At 38.5% G+C, this 23,828-nt stretch overlaps 1 long non-coding RNA gene across 4 annotated transcripts in view; it reads left to right on the plus strand.

Moving 5' to 3' along the window:
- Positions 1-23,828, plus strand: part of LOC140116550 (uncharacterized) — a 179,965-nt gene that overhangs the window by 30,478 nt on the left and 125,659 nt on the right. For 2 of the 4 annotated variants that reach the window (XR_011852811.1, XR_011852808.1), the window contains exon 2: positions 18,973-19,043. This is a non-coding gene — a long non-coding RNA (uncharacterized lncRNA). Of the gene's footprint in view, positions 1-12,441; positions 12,526-18,972; positions 19,044-23,828 lie in introns of those variants that run through there. The other 2 variants (XR_011852810.1, XR_011852809.1) reach the window with 2 other exon arrangements.

Below are 23,828 nucleotides of genomic sequence, written 5' to 3' on the forward strand. Positions count from 1 at the left end.
CGGCACCTCAAGGGTTAAACAGCCGGGATCGCGACTATTGTGATTCTGGCTGTCAGTGCAGAGGCTCGGCTTAGCCTGTGCAATCCCCATGAAGTTGTGGAACGTTATGGCTGTTAAAATACAAGCTCACCATGATGTTCCCCAACATCACCCTAAAATAACGCACTAGTAGGCAGCTACTAGCCCTACTTAATTTTTAGCACTGTTAAACTGCTAGCTTTATCGGAACCTTCCGATAAAGCTAGCAGACACTGCAGTGCTATAGCCTGAGAATGCCGGACCAAGCCAGTCAAGCGTATAAATGAGGGGCTGTCCTAGGTACTGCTTCTTTCCCGGACTGCCCCTCCCACGCCTTAGGCTGACAGTGACTACCGGGCTTCATGCAGTAGTTACCACCTCCACGCACCGCCTTCTCATGAATACGCTGGACTGCTGTGACCTCGGTCCAGCGTTCCAAGGCTACGGCATTGCATTGTCTGCCAGCTTTATCAGAGGGTTTTGATAAAGCTAGCAGTTTAACACTGAGAAAAATGTGGGGAAGTGAGAGGAACTGTTTACTTTAGTGTGTTTTTTAAGGGTGACAGGTCCTCTTTAAGGGCTGAAACCTGTTTATTTTATCACAGTTATTTTACAGAAAGACTGTTTAGAACAATGGTGGTCATTTATCTTAGGATTTTCTCTTTTTTCTCTTATATTTGCAACTTTTGGCACGTTTATAGATTTGCACCTAACTTTTCCACTTGCCAAGCAAACTTAGCCGCAAAGAATTTTTCAGTTTTGCTCCAAATATATTTTTAAAACCTCTAAGATAAATCAATCAAGTCCAAAACCCGGAAAATAGGATATGCATATAACACAGTGTGCACTTCTATTTAGCGTATAACTCAGTGTACATATGGATGGTGTAATAAATCAGTTGTCAAAGAAATTTGAAACATATTCTGTAAAAAAATTATGAATGTATTTGGTTAGGGACTCCTTCAATTATGACATAGAGATATGACCTAAGAAGCAGAGCAAGGTGGCATTGGAAAAAGTGGCCAGCACTCCTCATGGACATTCTGCATGGTTTAGGAGCTTACCCTGGTAATAAAGCTAATACTCAATAGCTCAACCTCTATTATGGAAGCAGTACTATGAAACTGCTGAAAAGAGTACTTATCCTACTACCCTGGGTTATCTTCAAGTAAGAATGAACTGGAGGAAATGGGAAGGTCACTGCTTCCAAAACAATAAATATTTTTCTGATTTTAACTAAGAATTAAACTCATAATTGACTTCTTTACTAAATGGCTTGCATGCCATATGCTTCATTATTAGAGCCATGTTGTCTTCATTATAATATACAGATCATCCATTGCCTTGTTAAAAATGAACTCTTCCAATCTTTAAGCCGAAAAATGCACAACCAAAGAGATCATTGAAGGGCATTGTTGTAAAACTAATATATGAGATAATTTTCTCCACAGCATTATCTGACATGTATAAAACATAGATCATGTCTTTCAAAATGTGCATTTGCGTAAAAAAAAAGTTTTGAGAATTTAAGAGGCAAGTATCCATTTCTGCCTAACTACTGTATCTCACGGTTATGCATTCCCCAAAGTGTATCCCATCTGCTTTTGGGAGCTCTCGCTGCAATATGCAGTGATTGCTGGATAAGCACACCATTTTCCTGTCAATACTTTCCTATTAGCCTCCTGGATCTATACATCATCGTCTTGCTGGCCTGCAGTTTGCTTATCTTTGTCTCTTAGTCTGCCTTTGATTTATCTAACGCCCGGGTTAATGATGAGGCATGGAGCCCAGGGTGGTTCCAAGGATAATGCACTCTTGTATAAAAATGCTTAAAGAAGGATCAAATGATAATCCATCCTTGACTAAAAGGACTAGCTCTTCACCAAATGTGTTTCTTAATCTCAGCATTAAGACTATAATACAGTAGTTCCCCTTAAGCTACTATTACCAGATAGCTGTACTATATGACATACATCAATAATACTTTGGATAAATCCTAAATACAATAAACAAAACAGTTTTAAAGTAAAAACGAGGGAAACAAGGGGCAGATTTTCTTGTAAGATGTCACCATTGGGTCGGCAAATTGCTGCAGTCTGATTGATTGTATAAGAACTGATCATCATGTACAGCTCACATTAGGCAGTTGACATCCCAATCATTTATTATTAGGGCAATGTTCGGAGCTGCCTATGGAAATGCAAAGATTCTTTATTACACTATATATATTAATTGATGTTTTGTTTTGTCTATGGACTAACCATCAAATGTGAGTGTAGTTTTGCTATAAATATATTAAAAGTTCACCTCTCCAGCACCATTTGAATCCACAGTGGTCTTACCCTATCTTTAGTGGGCGCAAACACTGGATCTGTGGAACGTCAGTAGAAAAAAACCTGCTCTAGTCGCAAACACAGGCAGTAATAATTTTCCGCAGCATTTTCTTATATTAAAATATTAATGATCGATTTGGCCAAGGAAGATGCAGATTTTATCTAGCTTCGATATGCCCCTTAATAGCCCGAATTCTCACCAAAGTCTTAAGAAGTTGACAAGAAAACTGGGGTTTTATTTTGGCCTGGAATTTCTTGGCTGTAATTTTATAATAATCTATATAATATATAATCTACAATTTTTTTCCCTGATCATTGTACAATTTATTATATATAAATAAACTAATAAAGGCTTGTACACATTAGGGTTATTTATCATATGCTGGTGCACCAAGTGTATTTTGTAATTGCTGACACCCTACGCCCGTTTCATTGCTGTAATGACTGAGCCTCCTGATAAATCCTGAATATAGCTGCATTCGAGATGGTGGCCATCTGCAATTAAAACGGGCACAGGGTACAGTGAATAGACAGGTGCAGGGCAGAAACGCCCTGTGCCTGGCTACTCTGACGGCAGCCATACCATCTTAACACCCCTTTAGGTCCCTTTGGCGTGGAGGTGGGTATAAAGGGGGAAATTTCAGATTGCAATTATTTTAGGGCTTGCACGCCAGAAAACTGCCATACAAGCCCTGGTAAATAATCTCCAATATATACATTTTAGGAAAATGGGACAAAATTATTATGAAGGCAATTTTTTAAATTAGAACTACTGGAGTGAGTGTTGACGTAATTTGCACCAAATGGTGCACACAATTTGATACATTTGCTTTGAAAAGTGTCTACACCAGCCTTTTAACTGGCATGTGCATCCCCACTCAAAAGTGTAGCTTGTCATGTAAAACGCAACAATTTAGCAAAGTCACTATAGCCCATTTTTTAAGTTATTGTGTCAGAAATCGTCTGGTGACTGGTTCATTTAGCATTATTTATTAATTTAATTATTTATCCCTTTTAAAGATTGTCTGGACCATTCTAGAAGCACTGTCACCTCCTGTGTCACCCCTTACTCCTCATGGATTGTGAGCTTTTGCGATCGGGCCCTCTTTTTTCATGTTATTATTCGGTAATGCCTTTTTTGTTTGTATATGTACACCATGGTCTTTAAAGAGCTGTGGAATATGGTGGAATATAAATAAAGATTTATATTATAATTATTAGTAGAATTGTGGCATATGAGGAAAAAGGCTACAATCTAAACTGCTGTTAGGGCGATGTAGGACATTTATACAGTTGCATGTCCTTGTGGACCTGTGGTTTAGTGTCCCAAATCACCCTGTTAGAGCTCTCTCTGAGGCTGCAATTAAAAAAATGAACCTTTATACTATGAGTCTGATAAGGCACAACAGACACATCTTTGGTGCTCCCCATTCTTGTGCAGTGATTCAGTGAAGCCGGAGTAGTACCCAAAGTCGTTTTTATAGATGTATGCTGTTATCCATGATGCAAGGCTTACAAAATGTGAGATCAAACTAACCATCTCCACTGGTCAATGGAAAGCATTACCCATACTGAGCCACAATAGAAGAAGGGGTTCGTTCTCTTTTCATGGCTGTTTCATGCCTGTGGAGTAATAGATAAATAGGGCGGCACAGTGGCTCAGTGGTTTGCTCTACAGCCTTGCAGCAATGGGGAACTGGGTTCAAGTCCCAGAGTCAACATCTGCAAAGAGTTTGTATATTCTCTCCATGTTTGCGTGGCTTTCCTCCAGGTCCACTGGTTTCCTCCCACACTCCAAAACATACTGGTAGGTTGATTAGATTGTGAGTCCCATTGGGGAAAAAGACCGATTTGGCAAGCTCTGTGCAGCATAATCTGTTTGCGCTATATAATTAAAGGAATTATTATTATTAGAATTAAATACAGTATATTATGGATGGTAATCAAAAATCTATTTAGTCAAAATTTTAATTTATAATAAGTAGTTAGGTCTCAATTTAAAGGGAATGTAATCCAAATGTAACCAAGCGCTAGAATATACTTTACTTTTATATACGGTCCTTCTCTGGGTCTCCTGTCAGTGTGTGTTTTGACATCAGAGTAACTGATGCAGTTCAGTTATCCAATTATACAACGCTGATCTATAGTAAACCTCTTTACTTAAGAGGCAGTCTTCTGAGATAGATGTTGTTATTTACTGAAGTGTTGCACTGGTACCAGTAGCATGTGCTTTAATAAAGTTTTAATTACACCATCACATTTAAAATGTAGTGTTATGTTTATACATCTCATGATACCAAGGCTGCAAATGAGATTGCTTCTGACTTATGAGAATATTTGTGCCTGGTGGAAGCATTTCCATCGTTTTTAGTGGTAATTTTTAGAAACTCTACCAAAGTGCTCAGATTTCTGTTTTATGGGCAAGCTAATACACTTTCCACATAGGACTTGCATTTTTTATATCTGATTCTTAATCTAAACATAAAATATATGTATCCATATAAATGTAATAACATTACTACGCAAATACAATAAAGTGTCACATTTTAGCTGAAATAAGACTATGTTCAGTGCACACTTTAAGTTTCCTCAGTGTAACTTTTAATTGGATAAAGTGACTATTTAGAGATATTCATTTTAACCAAACATGTGGTATTCAAGTAAACTTCTTCTGAATGCTGTTAGAATGCTGTCAGAGAATAGCCAGCTTTTTAGTTGTATACTTTGTTTGTTCATGCATGGATACTTTTGTTTCTTATCATAGACATGCTGAAATTAAAGGGGTTATCCATTAAATACAATTCTCTTTAGAAGACCACATAATTCATATTTCCTCTTGGCTAGACATGTATGTGTGTCTTAAGATGTTAAAACTTTCCAAGACAGTGGATCACATTTATCAAAAACAGTGCAAACTGCACCAGGTGGAGTGTGCTGAGTGCGCCAGATTCATTAATTGTGGCGCACATTCTTCATGAATCTGGTGCCCCCTGCACAGCTCTGACAGAGTGCACCAACTTTTTTTTGTGCAGCTGTAACATAGCGCATGCGTCGGACACTGAATGATAAATGTAGCGAATGGTCCAAATCTGCACTGGAACGCCTCTTTCAGTGCAGAATCTTGTGCCACGGTGCATCCACGACGTGCAAAGTCAGGCAAAAAACTGGTGCAGGGGCTTTAATAAATGTGGGTATGTGCGTTTTCCAATATTATTTCACATAGTTAGGTCTTGGGTTGTGAATTTCAGCCAGTTAAAGCTGTGAATGAATGTTAAATTTCAGTAGTTAAAGGGGTGTTCCCCTATTAGCTACTAAATATTATTGGTTGTATGATGAAATAAAATAAACTTTCTATATCAATTCCTCATGGTTTTCTAGATCTCGGCTTACTGACATTTTATAGAATGCCTCTTTGTTTACTTCCTATGGATAAAAGCCAGTCCAAGGTCATGTGATGTTACACAGATGCACGGCATGTTGTAACACACAGCTGTGATTACTCTCTGTGATACTAACGAGCAATGCACCTGTTTGACATCACATGACCATGGACTAGTATTTATCCACAGGAAGTAAACAATTAAACATTCAATGGAATGACAGCAAGCAGCGATCTGGAAAACCATGAGGAAATGATGCAGAAAGTATATTGGAAAATTATATAGCTTTTCATTATACCAACAATAACATTTCTTTGCTGAAATTGGAACACCCCTTTAAGCGACTCAGTACAGACACTACACTTACAACAGAGCGTTTTACTTCCTGTTGTTTCTCTGTTTATCAGCTGCTGAGTATAGGTGATCTGGGGTGAAACAAGGTGTTGAACCCTCTCGAATATGATATTGATGACCAATTATAAGGGTATTATATGTCAATATTTTTAGCCTATAAAAAACAGATTAGAACATGAACTTGTATTGTTTAGCACCATAAATCTGTACAATGAATATAGAATAATTGGAGAGTGCTGTAATATCCATTTTTTGTATACATATTTGACATTTTAGCTGATTGGAAACACAGTAGCTATTGTTGTTACTCGGTGCTATTGTAGGTCAGTATAGAACCATTAGCAAATAAACCCTTTAAGTGTATAACATGGTTACACATACTAATGTGGCTACTAAAACTTTACTATGCACTGGTCTGTAGGTGACACTGATATTTTATGGCCATTACTGTTAAGTGATGTAAATAAATCAGTGTAAGTTGTTGTAGTAAAACTTGAACAATAATGAAATAGTTGTATACAGTAATTGCTGTAAAAGTACCAGGCCCAATATTGGCTGTTAAGGTTAAGTTCACACTACCTTTCAAACCTCCATTCCCTACAAGGGTTCTTTACATACCAGTTAAAAAAACAATTGACATCTATGTAATTTTATGTCATTCAAACAGAGAAAAAAGTACACCGTAATTTTTTCCATCCAAAGAACGCATCCACAACAGATATCAGCCTAAACTGAACTTAACGGATGATTTAAAATGTATCTTGGTGTCAGTGGGATTTTTTATAGATACATTTAACCTCCTTTATTTACCTTTTTAACAGCGGTAAGGACTGGAGGTTTGAACGGTAATGTGACCTTAAACTTATGTAGTTATTGTATATTATCTATTGCCATAAATATGTATTTACTTATTGTCAAATTATTGCCAGCCTTTAAATAGGTGATATAAATGTTTAATGGTCACTTAAGGTTGACGCTGTACTATTTCTAGTATGTGTACATAAAGTTTTTGATGTAAAACACAAGACTACATAGTGGTATACAATGAACAATATATACCAGCTACATCAGTGCAAAATTTGGCTTCTGCCTTACTCTTTCTCATCCTAAAGCACAGTACAAGAGGACTTCATAGTTGTTTTGCTGAGGGGCTCCCTGGAGACTTTTGGCAATTACTCTGCCTTCCCAAATGCCAGTCCTGTCGGTCAGACAAATCTATGAGCTATTTGACCTCGATGGATCTAGAGAAAATGTGCTTCCACTGAGGACTAGGAAATCACTTCAAAAATGGTGACCTTCTCTACAGTGTCTTTAGTTCTTCAGGAACTTGGTTTAAATAAATACAGAGAGATAATGGATTGATGGTATAAATTTGTCTTACTTTACAAACATTAGTTTTTAGAGCAAATGCTAAAGTTCAAAAATATAAAATGTGTTAGAAAAAGTATCTTTCCATTTAATCTGATTCTAATTTCCAACAATGCTATGACAGTAGTGATCTATATAGGTTTTATTTAATTCATTTTAACCATTCATGCAATTGTAATGTATTAATGAAATGTCTGTTTATTAATGTTTTTTTATATGTCTCATATTGTCCTTTTTAACTATTTTTTATTTTTTTTATAAGCATAAGAATGAACTTCCATGGTGAACCTCTATTCAGTTATTTTAAATTGATCTTGCAGGAGAAGATCAGCTATTAAAATATACAAATTCAGTAACATGATATGAGACTATTCTGGATTTCTGATGCAGATTTTTCGTGTTGGTATTACCTAGTAATTATAACATAAGCTAATATAATTGTATGTATTCATCATAGTAGTAACATATTAAAAAATGTATGAATTATTAAGTGTAAACTGGACAACTAAATGACATTGTGGTCAGGCAAATCAGTTTCTTTTAATTCATCTAAAAATGTATCTAAATTATTTGTTTTTTTTGTAAAGTTGTTCCTAAACAACCCATCTATTTCTATGTCTATCTAATAATATGTGTTTCTGCTACTGTTCTGGAGGAAGAACAAGCCAATGAACTGAGTTGGATTCCGGAATTTTTAAAAAGTGTGCAGGCATTGGGCAGAAACACCCCGTGCCCACCCAATTAAAAAAGATTCTGGCCATGGTCCATGATAACATGATAAAATTGTGTCCTTGTCCTTGTTTTTGTTGTTTGGGTCTCCATACCCACATGCCGTGGATGTGTAGTCGCTATTATAATTGCAAATTCTTGCATAGAAGTGTTGATAAATTCCCCCATAGGTGTCTGGGGGGAACGGAGATAGGATTGCTTGTTCATTTGCTGTCCAACTATTTAAGGTTTATCACCCCTTACACACGAACATATGATACATTTTTGCTGGGACCCGGGTATAGCATACGTTCAGCTGGAGAGGTAGAGGGGTGAACGTTCCTCACCCCTCCCCACTCCACAGGGTGTGTCGCCAGGCCATTCTTATGGCAAAAGATAGAGCACATATGTGCTCACCTTACCGAAATGTGTACAACGCTCTCCTATACTGGCGGTATACTAGCTGCCGTTCCTGCAACGACAAGGGGTCTTTGTCTGCAAAATAGATGTTCTTTAATTTGACGTTTTAAGAGTTTATCACATATGGGGCAATGATAGTGTTTTCCACATAGAAACTTCTTAATTGTACAATATAATAGGGCACATTGTATAATTCACAATGAAGCTCACTCTTTCTGCTTAGAATACATACACACCCAACTGAGCAAATTCCGGATGACAGGGGAGATAGTCGGAAGGATTGAGCTAAAAAATGTCTAATGTGTATGAGCCTATATCCTGGCTGCACAATTCCCTTTATGCCACGTAAATATATTACTTATTTGTAATGGCTATTCCCTTTGTTATTATACATGTACTATAAGAAATCCAAGATGTACAAACAGAAGGCTACACCAGAATATGTGCCGTATTCCTGGAGACTGATAATCCAGAACATTTGCTAATCTGTTAGGTATGCCAGGCTACAGTAATATTAATATATAGTCAGTGTATCTACAAGCTGAGATGATTTGACACAATATAGAGCATGTGCTTAGCTCCTCCATTTCCCAGCTGTTTACTAGATAGTGATCCCTTATGTAATCCAATTTTTTATGACCACTACAGGAATCTGGATTTGTGAAGTGAAAAATAATTTGCTGAGTGTTATCAAGCAGCTGTATTTCATTTGATCTTATCCCAGTTCAAGGCAGGTGTATGCTAAATAGCGTGTGCTAAATGCTTGTAATTAGTGCGCCTCGGGGCAATGACTGTCATCTTACATTGCCAGGTGGAGTGAGGGCACTGTTAGCATCTCTTTATTAATTTCTCTGAAGTTAAACCCTGCAGACCTATACAAAGCTGCCTCCAGGGTCAATTTTTCATGCATGGATCAGTGGCGGATGAAAAAGATATCGACAGTTTGCCTACACCATCAAATTGTTCTTATGCAGGAGATAAAAATGTGAATTTGTCTGTAGAAAAGAGGACGGGGCGCTTCATATGCTTCCATCTTGTCATTAATAGCCTGGTGAGAGCATACTACACAGTGTAATAACTATGTTCCTCAGCTCATCTTGTTATGCTCATGTGTGAATGTTAGACCCAACATACACTTTGTATTGCCTTTATTCTTAGTTGAGTCATAAGGCCAAGACCCTAGATAGTTAGAGTAAGAGGAACATATAGCCTGTTACCGATAGAAAACAAGCCTATACTAATTTATGTGACCATTGTGAATATGAAGAAATGCCTATTGCTCTGTCAGTGATATTATAACAATATGTGGCGAATCCATAAAGGAAATCTGTCAGCAGTTTTGACCTAACAAAGGCGAAGACAATAAGGGTGATGGCACACGTGGCGTTTTAGATGCGTTTTTGGCCCGTTTTTAAACAGTCCGTCAAAAACACATGCATTAAAAACACATACGTTATTTGAAAATGCATCCGTTTTTGACAGATTTGACCAATTATCTTAATTAAAACTGGGCAAAAACGCATGCTTAAAAACGGCCATAAACACGTTCAAAATGCCACGTGTACCATCACCCTTATGGAGATTTCTCACTACCTTTCTTAAAAATGCTAAAACCAAAAAGTCACAGATTTTTGCGCATTACCGTTTTTGCATACTTTTTTTGCGAATTTTCCACATTTCCACCACAACTCTTAGCTTAATTGATTTGTTGTATTTCTCTTACAAATCCATCTGTTTAGGCTACACTTAGATGTTTTCGATAACTGGGACTTTTTAAAAAAATCACAAAAAAGTTGCAAATGCTAAACAGCACTGACCTATCTAATTTCACCACCTTGAAAGAAATTACAGGTCAAAAAATTAATTTTAGACAGCAATGGGAAAATGCAGTAAAAACAATTTTGGATTTAAAACACTTTATTTAGAAACATCAAAAGTTGTGCAAAAGTTGGACAAACGCACAAAACTGCTGAACTATATTGGTTATATGCAGACAATATAACTAAAAACATTATATAAATAAAGGAGATTTATCATACAGCAATCTATGAGACTTGCATTTTTTCACGCAGACATGCACGTTTTTTTAACACACGTTTAAATCTCAACATGCTCTCCACGAGTCACACTCGTGAAAAACGCACACTACAAGTCAATGGAGACGCATCAAAAACGCATTTCACTGAGACACATGCAAGTGCATTGTGTTTTTTACTGATCAATTGCCATAGAGAAGATAGACCTGAGTAGTCATGAGTCTTTTTCACGTGTGTTATCACCCATGTTATCTGCACGTGAAAAACACATGCATTGGAAACAACCAAAAAACGAGTGTGAGACACTAAACAAACTCTGATGGTAAACTGATTTAACTCTGATGAAAAATGTCAGTTTTTCACTGACCAAACTCTGACATGATCTGCAACGCAAGTGTGAAAGAGGCCTAACAGGCACAGTTTCAATTTAACACAAGGAGAATCCACCTGCGGAACATGTGACTGCCGCCTAAGACTAATTAGACTAAGAAACTAGCTCTGATTTCTGCAGCTCTGATCTCTGCAACCTTGATTGTGATTTTTCAGTTTTCAGAGGAGACTTTGCTTTAGGCCTCTTGCCCACAAGCAATTTTGTCTTGCAAGTCCAATGCAATCCGTCAGCGTATTGGACTCACACTTAACTGTGACAGGTATCACATTATAATGTGATACCTCAGTGAGCTCAGTCAGAATTCAGAATAATTTTTGAATGAAAGGCCGATAAGGAGGTAAAGAGAGAGGATAAGAGCCAAAGTAAGTGGAGAAAGAAGCGCTTTGCTTTCTAAGGCAACATGTGGATGGGATCTGTATAAAGGCTTTACAATCCTATGAGTTAGTCCTGCCATGAAATCACATTGGGGGTCATTTACTAAGGGCCCGATTCGCGTTTTCCCGACGTGTTACCCAAATATTTCCGATTTGCGGCGATTTTCCCTGTATTGCCCCGGGTTTTTGGCGCACGCGATCGGATTTTGGCGCATCGGCGCTGGCATGCACGCGACGGAAATCGGGGGGCGTGGCCGAACGAAAACCCGACGGATTCTGAAAAACCGCCGCATTTAAAAAACCGAAAGTGTCGCGGAGCTTGCACTTACCTTCATCCAGGATAGGCCGGTGTATTTGAGTGCGTTCTGATGCTCTTCAGCGCAGCAGCACCACCTGGTGGACGTCAGAGGAACTACCTTAATGAATCCCATCCGGACCCGAATCCAGCCCAGAGAACGCGCCGCTGGATCGCGAACGGACCGGGTAAGTAAATCTGCCCCATTGTTCTCTTCCATTATTACTCCTACTGCAAATGTATAAATAAACTCATAACCGGATTACCCATTACCCTTCTTAAAGAGCTTGCCCTGGATGGGGCTTCTCTTCATATGGGCCCCAGGGGGTGTGAAAATAACCTCTGGCATTCCGTCCGGCATAGTACCTCCTGCTGTAGTACTGCTAGTTTGTGTTGGTATAAAGAGGCTCGGCGTTGATGCCATGTCTACAGTGTTCACCCGCTACTGCCTGCACATTTAACTTGTATTTGGCTGTAGCAGCTACTGCAGTGCAGGTACTGTATAAAAATGTGCTGAAAAACCTCACCTCGGCTTATACACGAGTCAATAAAAAAATAAACTTACATACTTACCTTCCGGCATTCCCCGATGCTTGGCGCAGCTCCTCTTCTGTCTTCTCTGCGATGCTCATGTCAGCGCGGCTCCACTTCTTTCTTCTCTCTGCTATAACAGCCAGCAGAGCCACAGCAATGCATTCTGATGCGGTGGGGTCGCCGCTGATGATGTCATAGTGTATGTTGGCTGGCAGAGCACATGGCTGCATCTCTGACGACTGTGACAGCAGAGAGAAGAAAGAAGAGGAGCCGCGGTGACTGGAGCATTGGGGAACCACGCCGAGCTTACGTGAGTACGTAAGTTTATTTTTTTATGTGTTGGGCATACTTGGGGCTTGCTGGCTACTAAAGGGGGCTGGCTCGCTGGCTATTAAAGAGGACTGGCTGGCTGTATACTACACGGAGCTGGCTGTATACTACTGGGGGCTTGCTGGCTATATACAGGGAGGCTGTGACCAATGCATTTTTCACCCTCGGCTTATACTTGTGTCAACAGGTTTTCCCAGTTTTTGGTGGTAAAATTAGTGGCCTCGGCTTATACTCAGGTCGGCTTATACTCGACTATATACGGTATATTTCTGTATAATGCACAAACTCCCGTCCAGTCCTTTGAGTATATTTCTGTGTAATGCAAGGACTCCCGTCCTGTCCTTTGATTATATTTCTGTATAATGCAAGGGCTCCCGTCCTGTCCTTCCATTATATTTCTGTATAATGCAAGGGCTCCCGTCCTGTCTTTCCATTATATTTCTGTATAATGCAAGGACTCCTGTCTTGGCTTGCCATTATATTTCTGTATAATGCAAGGACTTCCTCCCTGGCCTTCCATTATATCTCTGTAAAATGCAAAAACTCCCATTAGGCCCCTGCATCACATTTCTGTATGATGCATGAACTACGACTAAGGACCACAGGAGGTCTGAAACGCATGTGACTTTATTGACATAGTTTAATTTTTCTTGCCTACAATAAGTACTGGATTTTATATATTATATTTTGGCCTGGATACTGGGGTTTCCTTTTTGGACTGTATCATGGGCTGATAACATTAGTTAAAATCTTCTATAGGTTTTCAGCTTTTATTTCGGTTTGTGAATATGTGTGTATGTGAACTTATACCTTGCGTGCATGAAAAAAGGATAAATACACATATAAATTACAAAAGATATCTTATTTTTTTGCTGTTTCAGTTTCCACCCAGCTTACACTTTCTTTTCTGTTTGATCACAAGTTTTTCCTTTAAAGCTATACTTAAACCCCTCACACCTTGTGCTCAAGGGAGATTGTGCACTTTTACACATTTTTGCATATGTCTTAAGTTAAAGAAAAATCAATGAAGCCATAGCATTTGTAGCCCAAAAGACAAAGATTTTGAGTCTCTTTGTACACAATATGTGCCTGGAGACCATATCTGTGCTGCTCTGTTGTAGACATCAAAGAATAGTAATACCACAATTTAAACCCAATGACCTGAGTATATTTGAAGTTTTAAGGTTTGTCTGCCTTAGAGTGCTATGTGCTTGCCTACATTGCTTAAAAATGCTGTATCATCTTTTTCCAATAAACTAGCTTTCAAAAAAAGTAAAATGCTTGTTCTATCAAAATATGAATACTGCAAACCTCTGTGACTGCATGTATTTCCCTTTATTTGTGAAATTTGTGAACTAATAAACTTTTTAGATGAAAATTGTGGAAAATTCATGTATTGGATCTTTATACTAGCTTTATACAAAGCTATCTGACACGTTCTAATGGGTACAATTAATATTTAGCATTTTTAAAATTCATTTATAATGTAATTTTTTCCCATTACACTAAGGAATAAATTCTATATATCCTCTTCCTCACTGTGTATGATTGATGCTACTCAAGGACATGTGTTAGGTTCTTTTGCTATAAATGGATTGTGCAGGGATAAAAAGAAATGTGTTGTATTATTAAATTACATCATATAGTCACACACAATTGGAGCGGTGCAATTGGCTGCCTTTTGGCGAGCCTTCGGGAATGTTACTCCCCCTCTATTGGGTGCTTGCATTGCAGTGCTGCCTCCCGAAGGTGTGGCCAATGCTTTATAGGCAGATTCATGTGCAATAAAACAAGTATAATTTATGTATCGGTTTGTTGATTTATCCTACCATTGTGATAATATGCCTCTGACACATTGGTCATAAGAGTCAATGCAGAAACGTATCAGGCAGATGAGCTTTAGGATATTTAGGTAGCCTGTTGCCAATGCAATAACTACTCCAGGAGTTTTTAGCCCATGTTACTGGTGTTCCATATTATAGGTGCTGCAGAAGACTAATACCATAGTACTACGTTGACTATATACCTTATTAGTCCTGCATTACACATAAAAATATAAAAAAGGAGAGTCTAGGTGATTGAACATTTATTTGGTCATCTCTCAATGTTGGAAGACTGATTTTGTCCAGATTTTTGCTATAGATTGGCCAGATTTTAATGACTCATAAATAAAGCAGCATTTTTAAATGTTCTACTTTTCAGGCAGAAATTACACTTACCTCCACCAGGAATTCCCCTTCTCCTGCAGCGCTGCCTGTCACTGTCAGCCTCTGTTTGTTTACAAAGACCAGCAATCGGCCCATCCACTGACATGTGGCTTCTACAGCAGGTGGTAGAAGGTACATAGAATTGGTGGAGATGGCAGTGATTGGCAGTGCCGCAGTAGAACGCACCACAGTAAAGCACTGGGCCGGGAGGAGAAGTGGGGAGGGATAAGCGCTCCTCGCCCCTTCTCCCATCCTAGGCAGACGAGCGGCAATCTGTCAAAACATAAGACATCTTCTATATTTCGCTATATTTTGCAGGACGGCCACCTGACTTGGTCAAAGTGCAGGGACACAACGTGTGCTCACTGTACCATGTCCGGAAGCCATAGAATTCTATTGTCTATTGTCATAGACTTCTATTCCATAGCCTCCTTCTTCTTAAAATCAGCTGTTAAACTTATGTTTACAAGCGAGAAGGGCTATGAACATGTTACAGAAGCCCTCTGTGCTCTGGATTCACAGGAGGGTGTTACACTTCAACAGCATCTCTCTGACTCACCTTCCCCCATGCTCTCTTGGCACTTTGTGTAGTTTCTGCAGTAGTGATCAATAAACACATAGGGGCACATTTACTCAGAAATTTGGAAAATGCTAAATGTGCTATTTCCGTGTATAATGCAGCATGCGGCGATTCACTATTGTGCGCCACAAATCATGAATCTGTCGATTTCCCTCACTGGCCTGACAGAGTTCACCATCTTTTTTGTGGTGCACCTTTATCATACTGAGTGCAACACAGTTTGCAAGTTAAATATGATGCTTGGTCCAAATCAGTGGGACCGACCGATGGCACAGCCCCTAATTTGTATTGCATGGAATCATGCGCAGCTGTGCCACAAAAGGGTCACATGCGACACAATAGCGTTGCAGACACTTCTTAAATACCTGTGCAAGCCTTTTTAGCCTAGAAGATAGTGAACAGTCGGACAAAATTGCGGCACAAAGCCCTTAGTAAATGTGCCCCATAATGTGAGGGGGAAAGTTCTCATTCTGAATGTAACGGATTGTGAAGGTACAGCATGGAGGAGCTTCTGATACCATGTCCATAGCCCCTATGCCTCATTAGCATAAACATTGATTGTAAAAGGCAGGAGGCCATGGATAACTAATATAAGAAGATTACCCCAGTGATATTGCATGAATCTATTTAAAGGACTGTTCCTCTCAGAGCGGCAAGAGGAAAAGATACTCTACAGCTCTTTCATGACCTCCCCCACAATTGCATTACAGTGTTGTAGTAAATTTCCACAAAATTATCAGCAGCTTTTCATAAATCGGACAGATGGACTGAGACCTGTGTTTTGTGCAGTAGTCTTAATTTGTACCATATTTACCAGAATGGTTCAGAAGTTCTGATCTCTTCACTTGCACCAAAATTAAATCTAACCAAGCCAGAACTGGCACAATTTATAGTAAATCCGACAGGCCAGAGCACCCCCACTCTGGGCCACCTTGGTCCCTGCCTTGCCAAAGGCCAAACAAGTCCCAAGATCAAAGGTGTGCACTAGAAATTGCTAGAAAACTGGGGAGCAGTGCATTATACATAAGCCCCAATATTACTAACAGGGAGAGTTACTTGGGACCAAGCAGACGTTCCATTAAAGGAAACCATATCTGTGAACCAAAAGAATCCACATTGTTCCTGAACACTTGAATTCCAGAACACAGGGTTTAAAAGGAAGTACGGGTTATCATGTAAAAATAGCAATAGTAATAATAATACAATTGTAATAAAATAATTGTAATAAGTAATAACATCAACAATAGTAACAACAAAAACTCTAATAACAGTAATTTATATAATATCGTAGTATATATCTGTCCAGTATATAATGTGTGTATAATGCCTCCCTGGAGCAAATTATCTAACAATACAGTATGTGAAATATTTTGCTCATTTAGGTTTATAGGACATTGTATGTACTACAAAAATCTCAATGCTCCTGTTATGGGTAGAAAATAACTTTAGTCTTCTTCATTCATATCTACAGCTGTAAGTTCCAGCTATTAATATGGCAGCACATATTGTGCAGCTTTACACCACATTAAGAGACTTGTTAAATCTTCTATATGACTGTGAGAATTACAGAGCCAGGCTTGAGTGTGACCTTGTGCCTCTTTTAATCATTAGCTGTAACAATACGTTAAGAGGATCTCTATTATAGGACACCGAATGGGACACCATGTGATTTGTGTTTATGTGACCCTATTTTTTTGAGCTCAAACTTTATTAAATCAGAGAAAGGATCTGGCTCATTATGACTATTACAGAGCTAATAATAATTATGTAGTGAAAATGGTGTTATTGAAGCAATAGATGCTATTTTATGGAGGCAATCCCAATGATGTTGATTTATATTTTGTGCAGTCGTGCATGAACTTTCGATGACCCACCATTCTTCAGAAGGCTTTCTCTTTTGGTCATTGAATATATGTTAAAATGCAGATGCCATTTGTATTGCATGTTAGATTCCACGCAAAGCTACATTTGGAGTGCACATCAATCACATTTTCTTATTAACCATTAACCTTTACTTTGACTAGTGCATTGTCCACTTAGTTTTTTTTCTATTCTGTTTTCCATTGGTCTATAAATGTGGTATATACAACAATATTCTATAGCATTTAACAGCATAAAATGGTATAAAATGCATATAAAAAAGCCACATCAACAATGGGCAACATTACCAACAATGACATATAAACATCCAGAACCATCAAAGCTGATTTTTTAAAACCCAACAAATTTATCATAGTGGCTGGTGCCAATAAATATTGTGTCAAACTTTAGACTTTTTGGTGGATATGTATCATATGGTAGCTCATTGTGCCTTCTTATGTATCTGGCGGCTGGCCTGCGACGGTGTACAATTCTATGCCAGGCCCTGCCCTCATGCCTGAACGGATATAGGCAGACTATAGTTAGTGCAAAGGTGTGGGGCAAAAACACCCTACACCAGCCCACTCCACCACCAGGCACACCCCTTCATGCCCACTTGGTGCTGAGGTGCCGTAAAGTAGAATATAATCGCAATTCTTGTTAGAATCATAAACTTTATATAAATCTCTAAAAAGTATAGTAAAACTGCTGAGAATGAATATCACAAAACTAGGACACATGGACAGCACAGCTATTCAATAAGGGCATACATGTAGGAATAGAGGCACTATGGATTTTTTTTCCTTTCATATAACACTCATATAGGACAAACACCACATACCCCCATCACAAAATGTCTGATTTATAATCTATGTTTTTAACAAGCCTAAATTAAAAACGATCTTCAAGACTGTCATGTACTGGATTATTATAGCTGCGCTTGTGGGTTATCCTTAGCTTTCTGGTCCTCAGTTGTATCTCATGACTAACAATCAGACTATACAACTGAGACAGCAACTTATGTGTGGACTGGAAGTCCAATTAGAGGGATTTTATTGATGCTTTTCTGCAGTTTTTTTGTCGGGCACTTCCAGGGTTTTTTATTTTGCTCTTGTTCCAAATGTTGTTGCCATAAAAACCTCAGTTTTCCGACTCTCACACCTTTTTTTGGTTCTCAATATGGGTTTTTGTTTTAGACACCTTTCCTGCACCTTTAGTTATGGTGCACATTTGATCATAAATCAAGTCAACTCTTAAACCCTTCCTGAATGTGGGGTGTCATTTCTCATGCTCATCTTTTCTTCTCAAGATGTGCCAAATACATTAAGGCCATTTGCCACCATTCAAAATCACAGTGCAAGAATAGTCATGAGCCAGAACATACACCTAGCACTCCAAATGAATAAAGTCCCCCATTGTCTATCCATGTCATTTAGGCCCCTTCTACACTTGCGAGTGTGATGAACTCGCATCACACTTGCAACGCATGCTGCCTGGATAGCACGGGCCGAATAATGCAAAGTGGAACTGAACTCAGCATGTCAGTTCAGTTCCGGTTTGCAGCGTTCGGTCCGTGAGATCTAGGCAGCACGAGTTGCGAGTGTGATGCGAGTTAATTGCATTACCCTCGTGAGTGTAGGAGGGGCCTAAGAGCCATGAATTGAGTAAATGATCCGGCAAGGGAGAAGAGGTAAGTATGGATGCTGGAAGCACACATAATTATTAACCCTGAGCACTCTGTACAATTATTACTCTGTGATAATTAGTATATTTTTTTTTCACAGGAACATCGGCGTGTCCAGGTTCAAGAATGTGTGTTTCGAGATTGTGGAGAAGACGTCGACAAGTACATATAGTAAGCTTTATTCACTACCATGAAAGTTCGTAGTTTTCCTTTAATGGACATGTATTGCGAGGATGAAAGACTGTATGCAAATGAGCCTGATGGGCTCCATTAACACTTTTGGAACCTGGAGCCCCTCGGGCTCATTTTCATACAGTCCTTTATCCTGGTGGTAGATGCCCTTTAAATCCCATTTTGCTCTGCACAATACTGGGTTGATTTGGTCTAGTTTAGAGGAGTTTGAATTGAATCAGATGTTGTTGCATTTTCAATGTAAAAAGTTCCCACCTCTCCCTTTGTTGATGGAGTGGAACAGTGTCTTAGAAGCAGTAGTACTCTTTGCACTTAATATAAATTTAATGCATTTTACAAGTATTGCAAAACAGTGATGTAATCTGTATTCTCAGTCTCCTATGATCTATGATTAAGGTTCTATTGCTGCATGCTAATGTTGGTAGATTAGGGATTTGCACAGAATGTAATTCCTTAACAGTTTATCTTTGGTATCTTAAGTTATTGACTGTATACAGTACATAGCCTAAACTCCTGGTGGCTGGTTGTAAAGCACTATAAAATAGCAAATCAGATGATAATATTTCATTTTACATATAATTTTCTCTTAACCCCTCAACTAACAGGCCCTTTTTGTTTACATTTTGCACTCCCCACCTTCAAAAATCTATAACTTCTTTTTATTTTTCCATGTAAAGAGCTGAATGGGGAATTTCTGCGTAACAAATTGCACTTCACAGTGACAGTAGTTAAAGGAAACCTACCATTTCAAATGGTAGGTTTAAGCTGTAAACACCGAGCACCAGCTCAGGGTGAGCTGGTGCCGGTGCTTAGTTTCGTTAGTGTTAAAACCACGATATTGCGGTTTTAACACTTTTTAAACTTTATAGCAGAAGCCGCTTCGGCGCTGCGCGCGACGATCGTGCGCACGCAGCGCCGAAACGCAGCGCCGAAACAGTTTATGCTATAAAGTTTAAAAAGTGTTAAAACCGCGATACCGCGGTTTTAACACTAACGAAACTAAGCACCGGCACCAGCTCACCCTGAGCTGGTGCTCGGTGTTTACAGCTTAAACCTACCATTTGAAATGGTAGGTTTCCTTTAATGTTTCGTGTTAAGTACTGCGAAGTGGGAACAAAAAATCCAAATACTGTACAATTGGTGGAAAAAAGCATTTTTCTCCATTTTCTTGTGCGCTTGATTTTTTCAGCTATCACTGTGCGCCCCAAATGACACATCTGCTTTATTCTTTGGGTTGGTACAATCATGGTGATACTAAATTTATATAGGTTTTATTGTGTTACATTTAAAAAAAATAAAACCTTCTGTACAAAAAAAAAATTATTTGTTTCGCTATTCTCTGGCGCTATTAACTCTTTCATACTTTGGTGTACGGAGCTGTGTGATGTCTCAGGAGTAGGATTCTTCAGACTGAACCGTAAGGACTGTATCTGAACTCATGCTTTACCACTTTCTGCACCCTCTTACCCTACAGATATCGCTAGACAACAGTCCGTAAATTACCAAAATGTTGGACTATGTCATGGTTGTTTATTGCATCCTACACAAGCATACTTTCCTTTGAGATATCCATTGGCAAAAGATAACGGACGAAGTATCCATTGACAGTTATGTGGATCTGTAGCCTTACTTTTCTTTCAGATATCCCTTGACAAAAGTCAACAAAGTACCAAAATATTAGACTTTATTATCTGGATTATTGATTTCATGGGGATCACTCAATGGCCCAGATTGATCAAATCTGCCGTTTGCCTCACCACTGTGCAGAGTGCCATTTTATTAAATGCTGGTTCAAGGTCTTCATGAATATGGAGCACCCTGCACTGCTCGGGAAGTGTGCAACAACTTTTTTTTGGTGCATCTGTAACATAGAACATGTGAAACAATTCTCTTGAGTTGATGTAATAAATGTGGCACATGGTCCGAAACTGCACCAGAACGCACCTTTGGGAGCAGAATTTTGGGTGGACATAATACTATACTGGAATAGACACAAAGTCAGATAGAAAACCAGCGCAAGCACTTCAATAAATGTATTTCCTTTTTTTTGTTCAATCTGGAATAAACAAATTACATTCTTCTTCCACATAATTTTGTACTTTTATATTTTGTGTACTTTTATATATACAGCTTCAGCATCTCATATACAATCACAAATATGTGTATATTTGAATATTTCCAGAACACACAGAAAATGCATTTTCCCTCTATAGAACCTTCATTCGTAATTAGAGTTTCTGATGGGAAATGACCCCTGATTTTCTCCTCAACACATAGCTTTCTAATTTGAAGCTGCTGTACCAATTACAAGCCTCCATGGAGCAGTTTAAAGTGATACAATCAAGTCACACTAGGATTAGAATATGTTGTAGGGAGACCACATGGGACAGCAAACACAAGCAAAACTACAGGTTTATGTCTTTAAATTGTCTCTAAATAGCAGTGGTAGTCACCTCTCTGCTACTTAAGTATTGTTTCCATAAATCATAAAAATACAGTGAAACAATATGGTTCCATGTACATTAGCAGTTATGTCTTAGCCTCTTGGCCTTTACATAGATTACCTTGCATTTTCAAATAAGGCAAACTATTAGGAAATTTAGAAAACACAATTCAGCTCCCATATGATTTCTTTTTACGTAGAGTACTGTTTTCTGATAATACGTTCCAGAAAACCGGAGCACTGGTGTGGTCAGTGGAGGCGATGGTCCAGCTGTATTTCTTCTCATTATTATAGAGGATTGTGAGTACCAGTGAAATAAGATTCCCTATTCATAATCAATCTCCTTTGTAATAAGTCCTGGACAGTGTGTGGAAAGGCATAAATATTGTAGAAATACATCATAAAGAATTTCCGCACATATTATTCTTTATGTTCTTGTGCACATTCTGTAATATTCTAGTGAGCCATACTGCAGTGTGTTATATATAGTTAGCATTCTCACCATAGATTGGATCTATTTAATGTAAATTGCACAGTTTTCTACTGTGTCACCAATTAATAATCACAGACTAACAATTCTGTCCCAGTTGCTGAGAACTAATGGGGAGAGTTATGTTCTTTCTTCTTTTTCTTAGTACAAAAAAGCCTCATATATTTGAGTATTTGTGACACACTCTTCGTCTTTTAAATATTATATCACCACTGCTCATGGTGCACGGCTTTTGGATGGATTCTTTGTGTTGGCCATCTGTGACTTTTGAAAGTCTCAAAAAAGTACAGGTAGTTTTCTCAAGTAGCGAACCTGGCAGGAAGAAGCCGGACTACCATCTTTGTAACTTTTTGCTCAAAAATTTGTCTTTTTAAAAAAAGTTTCATCCTGCACACCAGGTAGCAATGTTAGACTAAGGCCCCTTCCACACTAGCGTTTTTCACGCGCATGCTTTTGACGCGCAGAACTTGCATTGCACTCTGTCCCATTGTTTCCAATGGGTCTTTCCTCATTTGCGCTGTTTTTCAAGCGTGTGCTTGCGTTTGTTTTGACGCGCGTCAAAATCGCAGCATGCTTTACTTTTGCGTTTCACGCGCGTTTTTCCCGCCCCATTCAAGTCTATGGAGACGCATCAAAAATGCATTGCACTCGCAAGCATTGCAAGTGCAATGCGAGTGCAATGCGTTTTAAATGGATGGGTTGCTAGGTGACATGAATAATTCCCCTGCTCGAGATCGAGCATTTAATTAAAAAAACACAGTGAAGAACAGTGAAGAATAGAATAAAAACAGTGAACACAGGATCATTTAAGTGAAAAACACAGTAAAGAACACAGTGAAGAATAGATTACAGATGTTCGGCACATCTGCTTACTTGTCGGGAGATACGCAAGGAACGGTGCGAACAAAATAGCATGTGAAGAACAATATATATGTGTGAAGAACACATTGCAGATGTTTCCATGTTTGTAATTTAACACAAGAAAAATCTAACTAACTGACAAAACAAAGCAAAAATGGAACTAGACTGACTGTAAAACTAGAAAGAAAAATATATATATCCTCCTATGTCTACACATAAAAAGCAGACTGAATCAACACAACAACTTAAAACAAAAGTTTGCATCACTAGTATTAACATGCATTTTGGTGTCCTCATGGCCCTTTTAAGATGATTCCCTGTTATATGTTATTAATTCCCTCTATTGTGTTATACCTTGCTCTCTGTATATAACATTGGTAGCTGTGTGAACCTACCTGTGAGGGCATGCTTTCCAAAGAGGGATCTTTCTTCCTCAGTTATATCAGTAGTTCACATGAAATCCTAATAATCAATATATATTTATTATTGTCTCAATAATCTTATATGACAGACAAATTAAAAATACCCCATTTAAAACACACACAAAAGAGGTGTGAATAGTATGGGAGGGAGAAACCTCAATAACAAGAATGATGTGGTACAAAATTCAATGCAGAGTGATACACAATACAAACATAATCATTACCAGTAACAATACAAATTCTATCAAGTCCAAACAACAATTTACCCACCACAAGCCATGGCTCACACTGTCCAGCACCTCTGTGCATGTTTCGCATTTTTGAAAGATTGAAGGTGCCATCATTTTATTCAGATTTATAAAACATCATATAATGTTTGATGATTTATCACATCTGTAATTTTAACAATTATGTATTGTGGTGATACTCATATAAGAAAGTGTAGAAGATTGTCCCAGATTGGTAGTAAAAAAGTCACCTTGAGTAATGTAGTAAAGATGGGCTCCCAAGGCTAACCATGCTACAGTAGGCAGTGTAACAATGTAACA

The sequence above is a fragment of the Engystomops pustulosus genome, chromosome 2 (assembly GCF_040894005.1).
Source record: "Engystomops pustulosus chromosome 2, aEngPut4.maternal, whole genome shotgun sequence".
NCBI lineage: Eukaryota > Metazoa > Chordata > Amphibia > Anura > Leptodactylidae > Engystomops > Engystomops pustulosus.